At 39.2% G+C, this 15,708-nt stretch overlaps 1 protein-coding gene across 4 annotated transcripts in view; it reads right to left on the bottom strand.

Annotated features, from left to right (window-relative positions):
• The window catches only part of lpp (LIM domain containing preferred translocation partner in lipoma), a 180,452-nt gene that overhangs the window by 145,445 nt on the left and 19,299 nt on the right, over positions 1–15,708 (bottom strand). For 2 of the 4 annotated variants that reach the window (XM_061737593.1, XM_061737595.1), the window contains one exon: positions 6,435–6,487. The exons of the other annotated variants lie outside the window; for them this stretch is intronic. The gene's annotated coding sequence lies outside the window, so the exon portion shown is untranslated. The remainder of the gene's footprint in view (positions 1–6,434; positions 6,488–15,708) is intronic. 4 annotated transcript variants of the gene reach the window in all.

The raw sequence follows: 15,708 nt of genomic DNA, 5'->3' as shown, positions 1-15,708 counted from the left end.
CGAGATATGACTTTTGGTCCATATCGCCCAGCCCTAATATATATATATATACACACACACACACATACACACACATACACATACACACACACACACACACACACACACACACACATACATATATAACACTAACTGTGTGCCATAATTTCTGGTCTCCAAATTAATTATGAGCAGTTTGGGATAACATCACCAATTTGACAATATCTTGATTACTTCCTTATCATCATCACTATAAATATGAAAATGCTTGAGATTAAAGTTTTACATCTGATATTATCCATCAATTAACCCTCGTCATGATGCTAAGGATTAGACGACATACTAATACGAGTTTGTGATGTATGTTTTGTGGGTCATGGTGTGTCGATGGCAATAAGATGAAATTGCATCCTGAAATACTTCACATTTACGAATGATTTCAGAATCACATTTGAATTAGTTATTTGGAGCGTCTGGTGTTGATTTTCAGATTTGCCTTCTACTGCAGGTGCAGTTGTTTGCACCCTGAAGCAGGAAATCTGCACTCGTGTTGGAGGAGATGCAGTGCACGTTTTTCTTGGTTTTTTTTTTTACTTTGACACTTCCTGAGCATCTTTAAGAGGACAGGTATTTTTGAACGTCATGTGTGAAATCCAAAGTACGGTAAATGTCAGATTGGAGTGGTATTGACACTTTAAGACTCATCTTTCCTTCCCTTTGCTCTGAATCAGGCTTTTCTTTTGTCATTGTCATTCATAAGAAAAAAAAGAAAAAGAAAAATGCGTTTCTACGTTATGAATCATCAGAAAGGATTGTAAATGACTGTGTGTCATGTAAAACAAGCGTGTTTTCACCAGCGAAACAAAGTGGGAACAAAGCTGTGGTGGTTCCCAAATTCCTGCTGCTGCTCTGTCGCTTCACTCTGTCTTTTAAACTGTTCATTGAGGATCAAAGAGTCATCTGTCCTCTAATCAAAACACTGGCAATTTGGTCTGTTGCCCTCTCATATGCCTCCCTGGGCAGGGCATCGAAAAAGGTGCAATACAAGTACAACATTTCTAATCACTTTGCAAAAATGTATGGTTTTAGCAAATGTCACCAAAAATGTAGCCAACGAGGAAGTGAAAAAGCAATTAACGGTTGCAAAAACAATGAATATAGGTTGTATATTGCATACAGACAAAATGCCAAAATTTCACAATTACAACCACTACAACTTGAAAAAATGTATCCCTTTTTTGGATCATGAAAATAAGAAACATCACAGAAAGAGGAATTTGGTGTAAGCATGCACTCTTGTGACATTTAAGAGAGAAAGGAAAGCAAATGTGAGCCCGACATCCTAACGACGTCATTTTTCCATACGCACTCAGGAAGAACCAAAAATTAGCACTACCATATTTCGTTGATATTCTATAATGTCCTTGATTATCTGGAGTGCACCTGCAGTCAACCTCTCAGAGCAGAACTAGCCATATATCAACATTATTTTGGGTTACATATTAACTGGAGAATTTTCTTGGCTGATTCCAATTTCTCAGTTTAGTTGATCCTTTTCTTTATACACACTTTACACTTACAAACCACAGCTGTCTCTCCAGTGTCCACGGGCCACTGTAATGCATGTTTAGATGTTTATATGCTTCAGCCATCCTGATTTAAATGAATGAATTATCATCAGCTTGACATGAAGGTCTGTACAAGTCTGCTAATGACAGTCATTTGTATCAAGTGTTGAAGCAGAAAAAACACCCAAAACATGCAGGACAGCAGTCCTTGAGAACTGGAATTCCACACTACTGCAACTACACAAGGTTTTTTGTTTTGCTTTGTTTATTTAAATCATGATTTTATTATTTAATATATATTATTGTTTTGATTTCACACACCAGGCAGTCAGGGAGCTAAATTATCTCCCCTCATTCCCCCCAGCCAGATCCCCCGAACTGACAGGGAACTGAACTGAAATCCCCCCCCCCCCCCCCACCGTTTACTGTTTGTTTAAATAATTGCCATTTGCACTCATTCTAGAAATAGTACATGTTGTGTCGTGTTGTATTTATTTTATCTTTTTATCTTTAAACTTTTTAAGAATGTCTGTCCATCTGCTGTGCCTGCGCACTTTTTATGTTTATATGTTTATATGTTCACCGTGGGAGGTGAGAAACGTCCCTCTCGATCTCTGTATGTCTTGACATACAGTATTGACAATAAAGCTACTTTGACTTTGACTTTTGACTTTGATTGCTATTGCAAAATTAGTGGTAAAAATACTTTTCTAGTTCCTTTTTTCAGACAATTTTCATATTTGTCTGAAAAAAAAAACTAGAAAAGTAATTGTAATCCAGAGACAAAATAGAAACAGTAGGCTATAAACCTTCATAACTTGTCTAGGAACAATAACTGTGGCCAGAGTGAGCTGTAGCTTCTCGTCAGTGTTGCAGGATCTTCTCTGATCTGACCTCCAGCAGTGTGTTTAATATATATATATATATATATATATATATATATATATATATATATGACCTCTTCTAACTCCCATGTTAAAATGTCCAACTTTGTATTGCCCATAAACGTGTTTACAGCCAGGTTAAAAAAAAATGGTTTTGATCTCCTTACCTAGATTTCACATCCGATAAGACTCATTACCAATTCAGATGAATAAATGTGAAAATGATTTATAATGTGGGGCTAAGCCTTTTGATTGGCAGTTAGCCTAGCCATTGCTATCACTTCCTCACCCGTCATTGTCACGCCAAGAAGATGAGTGGAGTAATCAACAGTTTTTACTAAATGGTACCTGGCTTTCCTTAAACGCAGCAGTCCTCTCTATTTCACCATCAAAACGTCATTTGAAATTGGATGTTCTGCTGTAAATATTTGCAATCAGCTTGTTGCAGATGGACTGAAGGAGCCGTAGCCGCGGCTAACATTCATTGACAGGAGTGGGCATGCTGCCATTACCTAGCAGCCTGCCCAGGGTGTACCCGTCGCGTTTCCCTGTACTGGGTAAAGTCCCCGGCCTGGATCAGTGCTTCGCCAGCAGTAACTCGGATGGGGCGTGGAATCAAGCCTCATACTTTAGACAGCTGCCATGTTAAAACTTGTCCAAAGAAAATAATGGCTTATTTTTCATGTACCATTTAGGCTGGTTGACATTAGTTATTTGCCAACTTCATGTCAAGCTTAAAACATTAAGCACCATAATGTGTCTGCTAATCTGTGACAGATACAGCAAATGATTCAACCGCAGCCAATCACGCACAAACATTTGTAATTCAGGAACCAACTTATCAGTCTGCAAAAGAAACTGAAGTGACAAATTCAATACGTACAATCATGCTGTCAAAAAAAAGGGAAATCTTTCAGGAAATCCAGACACATTTTATTGCTCAGGAGGAAAAAAATAAAAAAAAGTGTAAAAGTTAGTCAAATAATTCTCCTAAATCTTGTGTTGGTGTCCCTAATATTTTCAGGGTGGAACTTCAGTTCCAACAGTCAGAAAACCTCAGTATGATTCACTCTTATATTTGTTTTGGGTTTTTTTTGTATTGTAAAGCAGTAAAAAGTGGCCAACCAGCATAAGCACTGTCCCCACACTACCACCATCAGCTCTGCTATGTAACCACAACAACTGTTCCATCGGATCTTGCAGGGTCACAGAGATCTACTGTTTACTTGGGGAACTCACGTACCATCACTTTGGACTTTGGAAGTTATATTCAGACCTTTATTTACGACCTGTAGCGTTAGATAATTCAAACAGTTTTCATCAACCCAAGCCCTCAAGCATAATTGATTTGAATTGATCCAAACTTTTCTCCTACAGCAAAGACCTCATATTCCCACATCCAGATTTCCAAAAACTATAATATACTTAAACATACAGTATCAGTTTTAGGCATATCTGGTCAAATCTGTGGGTTTTTTTCCTATACAGAAAACAAGAAACTTGTGCAAAAAATATTCATTACATCCATTATAAATATTTGAGTCAAGTCAAACAAAGAAAGAAAAACGCCATCATCAAAATGTTTTAAATTAACATCAAATTTGCTGAAATGTTTCATCACAGTACAGAAATGATCACTAAACTACTTTGTTACCAAGTCTAAAAACCTGAAGTTTCCCAGTGAATCTTTGAAGTTAAAAAATGCCTCAACATTTTGTAACAAATTGCTAATTTTATTTATCCACATACAATATTATCCTTTAGTTATTAGACGCTGAGTATTTTAACCAAACACCAACCATTTAAGTTCTGGGTTGAGGCCGATACGAAACTAAGCTTCCTTGCAGTTCCGCGACTAAAGGCTGACTGCAAAAGCAAGTCGATCTCCATTGGCTCATGTTAAAATGTCCAATTTTAGAACAGAAATAAATATATTTCCAGACTAGTTCAAAACATTGTTTTGGTCTCACATCCATGATAACCCCTGAAGGGGGTGAATGTTTTTGTACTAGGCCAGGGGAATTTATAGAAGCAATACAAACATTTCTAATATGATTGATTGACAGTTCGCTAAGCCAATGGCTAGCCATTATCACTTATTCATCAGTCATCGGCTCGTATGAAGCTAATCAAAATAATCAGCAGTTTGTTAACCCGGCCCTGGCTAAAACGCAGTTCTAAATTTTGATTCCACCACCAAAATATCATCTGCAGCAGGATTTTATGCTGCTAACATCTGCCGGCAGTTTTCCAGCTTGGTGGAGATTGGCTGAAGGTGCTTGTAGCAACAGCAAACTTTGATTGACATGTGGCGGCCTTGTTTCCATCAGCTTCCTGGGCAAAATGGCGCAGTACGGGGAAAAGAAGGCTTCAAAACCGATCTTCAGAAAAAAATTTCTTGATCAGGTGACCGATGCCGCGTTCATTGTATTTACGGTGTATGGTTTGAACATAAACCCTATTTTTAGTGTTCCATCCACTGCTAAGGCCTCTGACAGTGACTATGTTTACATGCAGTCAAAATTCGGGTTATTGCTAATATTCCGGTTACTGAAACATTCGGAATATTCCATTTACATGGTAATTAATCATTTGGGATATCTGGATCAAACCAGCGACGCGTGAACATCATGACGCAATTACCGTCATTTCCACTTCTTCTTCCTGTATCCAAATTCAAAACAAATGCTGCTTCGCGCAACTTTTCTCTCACCTTCTTTTAAATCTCGCTATCCCGGTACTTTCTACCGTCTACAAATGCAGAAATGTTCATATCCTTCATTACATTTATAAAATGATTAGTTTCCTCCTCACTCCAAAAGTGTGAAAGTCCGTTTCTCCATGTTTAGAAGTACGTCCTGGACTCAAAAGACCAAGATTCCTTGTGAACAGAACATGCGCAGAAAACAAATTCATGTTCCATTTGATCGAGATATCCCGTTTGGCGTTTACATAACCGAATATTCGGGTTTTAAAAAGGAGTAACCCAGGGGTCATATTCAGGTTATTCAAAGGGGTTATGGGTTTTTACATGGCCTTGCAAATGCGGGTTTATTGTCAATATTCGGGTTTTAAAAGGGTTATTGACTGCATGGAAACGCAGTCAGTGATGGAGATTGGTGAAAAATCCAGGAAAACTGCAGTACAAGGGCTGCTGTTGTTTTCAGAACAAATGCTTGCATCTCTGCATACGGTATCCTAAAACTGCAACTGGCTCAAGTCACTCTGCAGGCTTCTATTGAAGCTTTTTACTGTTTAAACCTCTAGCAACACTTTGACTGTCCTACTAAATTATTAAGATGCCAGAAGAAGCCAAAGCCAATAAAAATTATATCCGTGCTATTAATTTAGATGTCCCAAAGTCACTTACAGCATAGCGCCAATTCTTACAACATTTCCCCTATAGAGCCCTGACTGCCACAGTCAAAACATGGACATCCATTTAAATGTTCATGCGTTTTTTTTTTAATGGTCAAATAAAAGGAGGCAATTTCATTCAATGCCATTTCCATTATGATAACTTAGGATGAAGTCTTTTTAGTCTTGTAGGCCAAGGGAAACGGACAATGAGCTAAGTACTCAAATTATCAAAGCCTTTTAATGTTCAGATAGAGTAATTTGCTATCAAACACAATTGATCATCCAAGAATATTAGACCATTAAGACAATTCTAAAGAGCCACATCTGTCAAAGAAATGTAATTTAAGTCGTGAAAAGGTCTATTTTTTCTCCAGGTTTTAATGGCTTGAACTGAACAAGACTAAAATCGAACGGTCTTTTCTCTGCACACTGCACTCTGGATTTGGCTGTAACTAATGTCGACCAAATGTGATATTGGATAAGTCCTGAGGTCCAAACAAATATTCCTGTCATAGAGATCTGCCAGTACTCAGTCCATTTCCTCTGCGGACACATGCTTTCTAAGTGCTCCCACAACGACCCGTTTGATTGGGTCTTAAAAGGCAAACCAAACCAATGAAAAATGTATATCCCCGTAGATTACCTTTGGCTTTTTCCTGGGCTCTTCCCGATATTTATAGCCACCTCTTTGCAGCACTGCAACAAAGGGAAAGACATGTTGGGATTAAATTAGAGCAGGTTACCCTTTTCTGAACTGCATGGGCACAGTTCAATGCCAGAGGGTTTAAAGGAATCCGCCTCAGGGAGACACAAATGTAGGAAACGCCATAAACCAGGGGGAAAAAAGGGCTCGTCTCCTGCATACCTGACCTTCTGCCCTTTCATGACAACTTAACCAGGACGAGCCAACACATGGAAAGCACTCAGGTGACTATCCAATAATTGGTGTAATTTTATTTTTCTGTTTTTTTTATATACATTTTTTTATGGCAGAAACTTTTCACATCAATCTTGTGATTTTTATAACAAACCCCATTCAGCATATAGGCCATTTTGGTAAAATAATACATTTGTTTTGTCTTCTTTCCAAGGACCCAGTTACAAAGTGACAACACTAAAATTACAATCCCAGCTGTCACAACAGTTTATAATCCCACTTCCTGTTTCAACGTCAACTGTATCTGCCTGCATTTCTGCAGACTCACATTTTTCCTGTGCATTCAGAGATAATTAACGGTATTACTGAGCTAAAACTGTCAGTTAGTGTACAGCATGATTAACTGTGTAACTGCTGGAGCTCTCTGACCAGTCTCAGCAGAAAAGCTGCAGAGAGGCAGAGCTCCGCTGGCCGTATAGGCCTCAAAGAGTCCTAGTCAAATTTAATTTGAGTGTTTGATAACACAAAACATTTTAGCAAGAAATATCTCTTTAGAATACTAAGTTCAGCTATCAGTCACTAATGCAAATGAAAAGCTTAAAAAATATAATTACAACAGTTAAAGTATATTTATTTATCTAAGCAACCACAACTATCTGTAAACAAACCCGAAGGAGCACATAACTTCTCCAGTCAGATCCTAAATAATACGGATTATGACTATCATGATTTTTGTATCTGCTGCAAACTTACAGTTCAAGTCACGACATCGACTGATCAATGAGTCTTTCACCGGACTAAAAGGTGACATGGTTCCTTATCACATTTATTCTCTTCAGTTTAAGACTGATGCGGACAGAGGACTTTTCCACACGTGCCCACAGGTTGCCTCCACTGAGTTTCCCTCACCTCCCTACCCAGCCAGTGCATTGCCTGGTGTAGTGGTCTAGTCTTTTCAGCATCTCTGACACAGGTTTGTTTTGTTTGCCTATAGTGTTTTTGTGTTTTTGTATGTTCCCGGGGCACAGCAACACCTAATGCTGATCGCAACGTTTAATGCAGATCACAGTAAAGACATATAGCATGTTTTCTTCCTTCATGTAAACCCTCCCTCAGGTTTTGCCACTCTGCTCAGCCTTTACTCGTGTTCACCATCTTTTCTTTTTCGTTCATCATCTCAACAAATGATATCATATTGCTTATATTTTTAATAAATAGCTTGTTTTCTGCACATGGTTATGCTTTATTTCTCCGATATGTCTTGTTGGCAAAAGCAGGAGACCAGTTGGGTGACCAAGTCGCTATCATGTTGTCAAGTGTGACCCTATTCAAGCTACAAGATGGGTAAGCATGGGTAAGGTACATTTTTGTTTTAAAGTGCAGGAGTTCAAGAGAAGGAATGATAAAAAGGAGACAAAACAAAGGTCAACAGTGGCAATGCTTTCCTAGTCCAGAGATAATTCTTTGTAAAATAAAATAATGAAATTACGTCACATTTGTTCCAGATTGACGATCAGTTATTACTGACAACATATGCCAATGTTTACACTAAAGTTACACTGCTAGTTGTTGCACAACAGTGTCACTGTCACTAATTCTTCTTTAATCAGCTTTTCCCTTTAGGGGTCGCCATAGCGGATCACCTGCATCTTCCCGTGTCTCACCAACTAATTGCATATCCTTTTTCACCTAATCCATACATCTCTTTGGTTTTCCCCTTTTACTCCTTCGTGGCAGCTCCATCTCCAGCATCTTCCTATCACTGTCCAAACGTCTAGATTATAGCCCCTCTTACTTTATCTTGAAGATGTTTACCATTGGCTGTTTTTCTGATGTACTCATAGTTAATGTTATCCATCCTTGTCCATCCCCAGGAAAGTCTCATCAAATTCAACTCTGCCACCTCCAGCTCTGCTTGCTGTCTCTCGGTTAGCGTCACCATCTCCAAGCCATTTATTCGGTCTCGCCGCCGTCTTGTAAACCACCTCTTTTTCACAATCCCCGTTGTGCAGGTGAACTCAGCACTTACAGTCCTGAACCTTCTTCAGCTCTACTCCCTATATTCTGTCTTGCTGGAACTGACACAAACAAAAAATAACCAAAGGACAATTTCTACAACCTCCAGTAATCAGCAGGATAAGCAGCCAAAACTAAATAGGCCAACTCCAACAAGTGCATTTCTTCACAGGTGGCAAAAAAAGGGTTTTTGGTTTGAATGTTTCTTCCTTGTGAGATCCTTCTACAACAACTGAAAGTTGTGCCAGTCAATGGATTTAGAGATTAAGGAATGCTTCTAATGTACTAAATCTGTCTGAATTTAACACAAGTGACCTCAGACCTGCAAAGTTCCTCTTACAATCAGCTTAGAACCACAAGCCTTCAACCTAAAAAGCAAGCAGGGAGCTCAGATAACAACAGAGCCATATTTAGTGCAAAGGCTATAAGTCTAAGCTGAGGGTGGCTGCACAGGGTGACTTGATCCACAATGCACGCAACAATACACATAATTAGATAATCTATTAACAAAACGGAATCTGGAACAACCCACTAAGACCCAGGCCATAACCTTTAACTTATTATATATTATATCTGACATGAAAACAGTGCATGCACATGCAACTGTGGACAAAGAAGCTTTTCTCTTTATGACATAAAAGGCCGACGGCATGTAGAATTCCCCTCCACCTCTTCTATTATACTTGCATTTGCAATGTTTTAAACTCTATGCATGAGTGCTCGCATCAGCACTGTGCATAAATGGTAACCATCTAGTTAAGCCATGGTATATTATCATTATGTATCCAGCTTGGAATTGAGCATAAGTTAATCAGTCTGTGCAACGGATTCATATTAAAAGGACCAAACAACATAAAGAATTCTGATCAAAATGACTGACAATCAGACAAATGCAAATATCACTTGCGGTCCCAGTGGTTAAAGGCGTGTCAAGAGTCAGGAAAATAAAACCCTATTACAAGACCAGAAAACATGCCTGCAAACCCGTGTTGCTTTTTGGGCAACACATCCAGTTTTAATGAAAATATCATTCCCCTGAATCCTGTATCGGAGAGCATCTTCACAATAACAAATCTTTGATGGAACGAAACATGCGCAAGTAAGATGTTACTAAACTGTTCAGCAACTTCTTACTTAGCTATTTAAAGTCAAGTTAGAAAGCATATTATACTGTTGAAGAAAACTCAAAACTAATGCTGGTATCCCCTGAAGTCTGGTTAAAGAAAACTTGGCTTTACTTCACCATGTAATGAGAACGAAGCAATGCCCTTGTCTTGATTGTGATTGGCCGAAGGACTCACGTGTGCATGCTGCATGGCGTTTATTTAACATAATAAATGCAGTTTGTTCTATTCGTTTGGGTTTTTTATTAAGAGCCAAAAGGCCACATCTTAAAGAACTTGCGTAAAAAAGGTAATGAGGTAGTTTTTGTGGATCCGGTCTGTGCTGTAACAAAAGCTAGACTGCGTTAATGCCTTCTAATGATCAAAGTGTCTGCTTGTCTGCAAAGCGACGCGCGTCTGCACGGCTCCTTGGTAAACTGATTTCCTCCCGGAAGCACATGGTTGCACTTTTGTTAGGGTGGAGGTGGCTAAAACAGTGGGCCTGGGTTGCGCGGTGATGTTAGTATCAATGATTGGTCTGTTTTCTTCAACATGCTCTGCCATTTGTCGGATGTCATTCAAGATGCAGCATCAGTTATTCTACTTCCAGAATAGACTTCATGTTTGAGCATGTTTTCATTCCAAGTTATTTCTGCGCTGATTCACTTGTGTAGACTCTGTCATCCAGGTCATCGCAACTGTCAGAGGCCTCAGAGGATGCCCTCTGGATGGAGGGTGAAAAATCTTCAAGAACAAAAGAAAATGAAGTCCGCTTGCCTTGATTCAAGCCTTCAAGCATGCTGATGTCTAAACTCAAAACTCAAAAGTTATTCAACACACACACACACACACACACGAGATCCACACAAATCCTCTCAAAACTTAAAGCAACATTATGGAGTATTTTCACATTGAACGTTATTTGCAATTTAATTTGAAGGAATATTTGATTCGTTTTTGGAAGATTTGTGCAGCTCTCGTGGACCCCTGTCCCTTGTTTCAGCAAAAACGACCTAAAGTCACATTGCACCCCATCTCAGCCATCTCTCACCGAAACGGCATATTGCTTCACGGTACCGTGTCACTCATCGACACCAAATGTCAACCATGGCTATAAGGCCATTTTCACAACTAATGCTCCAGTAGACTCAGTATTATTAGGGACTCCAATGGGGTTGTAGCATTCATCTGATCCGGATTTGCTTTCACACTGGACTTTGTCTGAAGAACCGAACATTTTAAATAATGTATTTTCCTCCTTGGCTGTGGGGGCACTGCATCCACAACTACTTAAAGGGAAGACCAAGCAAGACAAAGAACAAGAGATCTCACTCATCTATTGCCAAAGTCAACTTGTGTTTCCGTTTCCCACAATCCCGTCTTTTAGTCTGCTCCTTCATTTATTTCACTTAAAGCCGACCAACAGATACGTTTGAAAGTGGATCACAGTCTACTTTTTTGACCAGCATTTATGTTCAGTTGTGCATTCACACCCATCAAAATAAATGGGATTTGAGCAAATTAACCGCAGTTCATTTAAACAGGCATGAGACAGTAATAATAAAAGAAGCTAGAAAGAGAAATAAGATCAAATAAGAGTAAATCTTGCATAGTGTTCTAAAAAAGCAACTTAACTTTCAGGTGTGGCATTAAAACTTGCAAAGGCTTTTGGATAGTTTTGAATTTTAAATAATTAGGAGGTTGAGATGTATAATAAGTGCTGTTAACATGTTTTCACAAGCCTAACATTTTTTTACCCCTCCCCCATCACAATTATATCACAGCCAAAACTTCCCTCAAAAATAAATGCACTATCAAAGCAATCACAGCTTCAACTGATGACCTTCTGTTTTCCAGAGATTCCTTTGCTCAAAAAAAAAAAAACATAAGGGGGGTGGAGGGCACTCCATTTGCAAAAGATATTGTCTGAAATATCTTTTCCTGAAAAGCAGACACGTCAAAATAATGGACTTCCTGATGACTAGTTAAATCAGGGGGTAAGTTGATACATTTCCTTAATCCCTTCACAATGCAAACAATAAAATTACTTCAAGGGCAACATAAAAAAAACCTGTAACACCTCTGTTTTACACACACACACACACACACACACACACACACACACAGCTCATCACAGAAACATAAAATCTTAGTTTTGACGTATGGCTGTCCTGGGGTGTGAGGTTATGTGAAGACTTTGTCCCGCGTGTACTCTGCCAGAGGAGACACAGTGACTACAGTCCAAGAGAATGATTTGGGTCAGTGGGTAATTGCATTCCTGGACCACAGGGGACTCGCTGGCAATTAATCCTGCCAATGAGCCATGTGAAATATGCACAGGAGACTGATAACTGCAGCTCTGTTAACATAACTCTTTCAAAGAGTGATGGGGTAAAAATTCTGCTGCTCACATCACAGTCGAAACAGATGCTATAAAATTTTGAAATATGTTCCATGTGATGTTGTGGAAAAATGAAAATCAGTCCTTCTGCCAGTTAATTAGACACTGGCTTTTCCAAAAACTGGCAACAAGACCTGAAATCCTATCCAGAATTCATACCCTGAAACTTCCCATTTTACCAACCGTGACAGCGCTCTAATCTGCCCAACACACCTCAAATCAAAGTCAAGAGCAGAAAATTTGGTTAAAAAACAAATTAAAAATTCCAAGACAACAGAAAAAAAAAAAGTAGCACCCAGTTTTTATCGATATTTTAATATTTCATGCAATAACCACTTTCTAGAAAGTTGATGAGATCTCCTGCCCTCTTAAACCAAAATGTCATGTTATTTGGCTGGTTTCACTACATGTTGCTGGTATTTAGAAGGAAAACTCAGATTCTCCCTTCCTTCACCGCGCTGATTTGATTTATGTTTTGCTGTTTCAATGTTTTGGCACGTCATTAATAGTTCTGTGTTTTGCCAACATGCCTCAGTAATTTGACGGCCTTTTGAGGCGGCATCTGTCACTGCATGCCAAGCAAGAGTATCAGTCACTTCATGAAGTGTCCCATTAGCTTCAAGCCTCTGTCTGAGTGAAAATTATTCAGTAAATAAGATCTGATCCTAAATGATAGGGCCACAGAGAAAAGGCCACTTCTGGCACACAATCACTCCAATGTGTGGGATTGCCACAACTATGAACATGTTAAAGATTATTGCTGTTAAGTCGTATTAAGTCGACATACTATACCTTTCCATGTTTTTTCTTTTTGAAATGACCAGTTTGTGAGAGAGTAATGAAATATCTGTGACATAAAAAGGTCAAAATTAAGGATTAAATGATTTGAGAAACTCTCCTATCCAAGTACACATTGAAATCCATGGAATAATACTTCATCAGAGGTGCAATATTTAGGAAATATAGAACTTTGAACTTGAGAGATTCTAAACAAAACATCAGTCCACAAACGGTAAGGGTTGACAAACCTTTAGAGTTTACCAGCAGAAGTGAAGAAGAGAGTCTGGGCTCAACTACAAGTATGACAAAGTCACTGAAAAACCATGAATGCAAAAGTTTTATTAAAATAAAATCTGAATTATTCAGTCGCTACACTGAATGTTCAACAAGGCAAATGTGATCCATGAAAGAGGATGAAACAGCTGATCCATGAAAGAGGATCGCGACATCGTGGCCAACTAGCAAGTCTTTATTATGTATTGAAATGGGAACAATAAATGTGGGCAAAGTCTTCAGAAGAAGTTTCTTCAAAGTACCGAAGACCTTAAACTGCAGTGATGATTTATGTTGAAACAGAATGGCTACCAGCATGCAGCTAAATCAACAGGAAAATGAGGGCCCGAGCCAACACTTTGAAAGTCTCCACAAAAAAAAAAAAAGTGTCTGAGATTGTTTATTGACTTGAAATTTCCAGCATAACTGGGAAGAAGAAGAAAATTCAACTTGGACTGAAAGAAAAATCCCGGGGCACTGAGCAGACACTGGCGAGATGATACCAAAGCTAATAAAAAAATAAAACTCCAATCTCAACTAGCAACATTCCCAAAGCTGAAATAACTGCCGCTCCAAGAGAAAACACAATCTCAGAGTTTGATCCGTACTCTGAACGCTTCAGCGGTACGGGGAAAAAATAAAATAGTTGTTAAGAAGGCATCAGTGGTTATAAGGTAAACAAGAGTTTAACACGAAAACAGAAAGTAATCAAACCCTGAAAGTGATTCTCCTTAATAAGAAAGATAATCTCCACTGCAGCCTGATTCTCTTCAGCTCAGTAGGATCCTCAGTGTAATTGCTCTTGTTAATCATGCTTTAATTTATTGACGAGATTCATTTGGAAGTCTTGTCTTGAACAAACAATCTTCTGCAATCTGGCCGTGCCTGCATCTTGAAATTAAGGACACGCAAGAGTGAGATTAAGTCATTTTACAAGCGGTGGAGAGAAAACCAGAGGCTGATGAGACGCTGATTCTGTGTCCGTCCCTGCTTCTTTACCAGCGATGGCCCGGTGCCCTGTGTGTGTGTGTGTGTGTGTGTGTGTGTGTGTGTGTGTGTGTGTGTGTGTGTGTGTGTGTGTGTGTGTGTGTGTGTGTGTGTGTGTGTGTGTGTGTGTGTGTGTGTGTGTGTGTGTGCTGCTACCTTCCACGCCTCAAGTCTCTCACGCACACACACACACACACACACACACACACAAGTTTACATTGCTGAGAGTCTAAATGGGTTGAACCAGATAAACAAAATCATTTAAAAACGTTTTACTGGGGTTCCTGGGGAACTACCAACATCTCTTAACTAAACTCTCTCGACGTTATTACTGGACCTATAAACTGGATAAACTGACAGCTTCTCTGTTTTCTCTCTCCTCCCACGAACATTTCCCAAATTCAAGTTTATTTGCAAAAAAAAAAAATTACAAAAAAATAAAAAATACTCCATCTTATTATACCGGTAAAAACATTTGACTTCAATTCAAATCAATAGCATCTTTATTCTCTCACATTATAAAGGGTGTTTCATATCCTTGTTTTTTTGTAATTGTTAGGTTTCTGCGGTAAGAAAAATGAAAACAACCTTTGCCACAGCAGCACTGACTACAAAAACACTGACAATGTGGGGGGAGATGTGCAATGGCTCCAAGATTTTTTTCAAATCTATTTTTTCCAAAGTTGCATAGTTTTCACTTAAAGGTCAAAGAAAGCCTGACCTCTGCAGAAGTGTTTGTCGAGGAGCTTATCGAAGTTCTCCTGCCTTAACGCTGTACCGTGCCTTGCTGACTCCACATGATGCATGCTGGTTGAGAACTTTTTCGGCACTGCAGATCATCATCACGTCATATTTTAACCTTGCAGGAGGAGCAGCGCTTCATTTGTAGCGTACATATTCACAACAAAAGTCATCCCTAGGCATCTCCACACTCAGCTTTCTGGGTCAGAGGCTGCAGTTGCTCTCCTCCAGCTGGACCTACACGGACCGCATCTGGGAAGCTACTTGTTTTTTCCCTGAGTGGCTAAAGGCTTCACTGACATACATGACGTGATGATTTTACTCGCAAAACTTCAGATGTGTTATCTTCTTGAGGAATCTTCCCAAAAAGGCGTGATGTTTCTTTGATCTCCTTCTAGGGTTAACATAGTTTACTAGTGAGAAATATCTTTGAGGGGCAAGCTTCTTCCTTTTTTTGGGACTTCTTTCTTTGCAGAAAGTTTTAAACCCACAACATTTCATGCTCATCTGCATCTGCTTCACATATTGAAGTGTGCAACAGTACAAGTTTGTCATTGTTTTCCACGCGCTCTATTGGAGGCAGGTCAGGACTGCAGGCCAGGCAGGAACCCGGACTCTCTTCTTCTCCCATCTTTCCTTTGTAGCAAAATTCTCAATGTATTTTTCTGCATTAAGGTCTGCATGGTCCTTTATTCCAGAGTACACATAACTCGTTTCTTCCTGAAAAGACCTGAAATAG

This window comes from Cololabis saira, chromosome 13, assembly GCF_033807715.1.
Source record: "Cololabis saira isolate AMF1-May2022 chromosome 13, fColSai1.1, whole genome shotgun sequence".
Lineage (NCBI taxonomy): Eukaryota > Metazoa > Chordata > Actinopteri > Beloniformes > Belonidae > Cololabis > Cololabis saira.
This window is presented reverse-complemented; position numbering and strand designations above follow the sequence as displayed.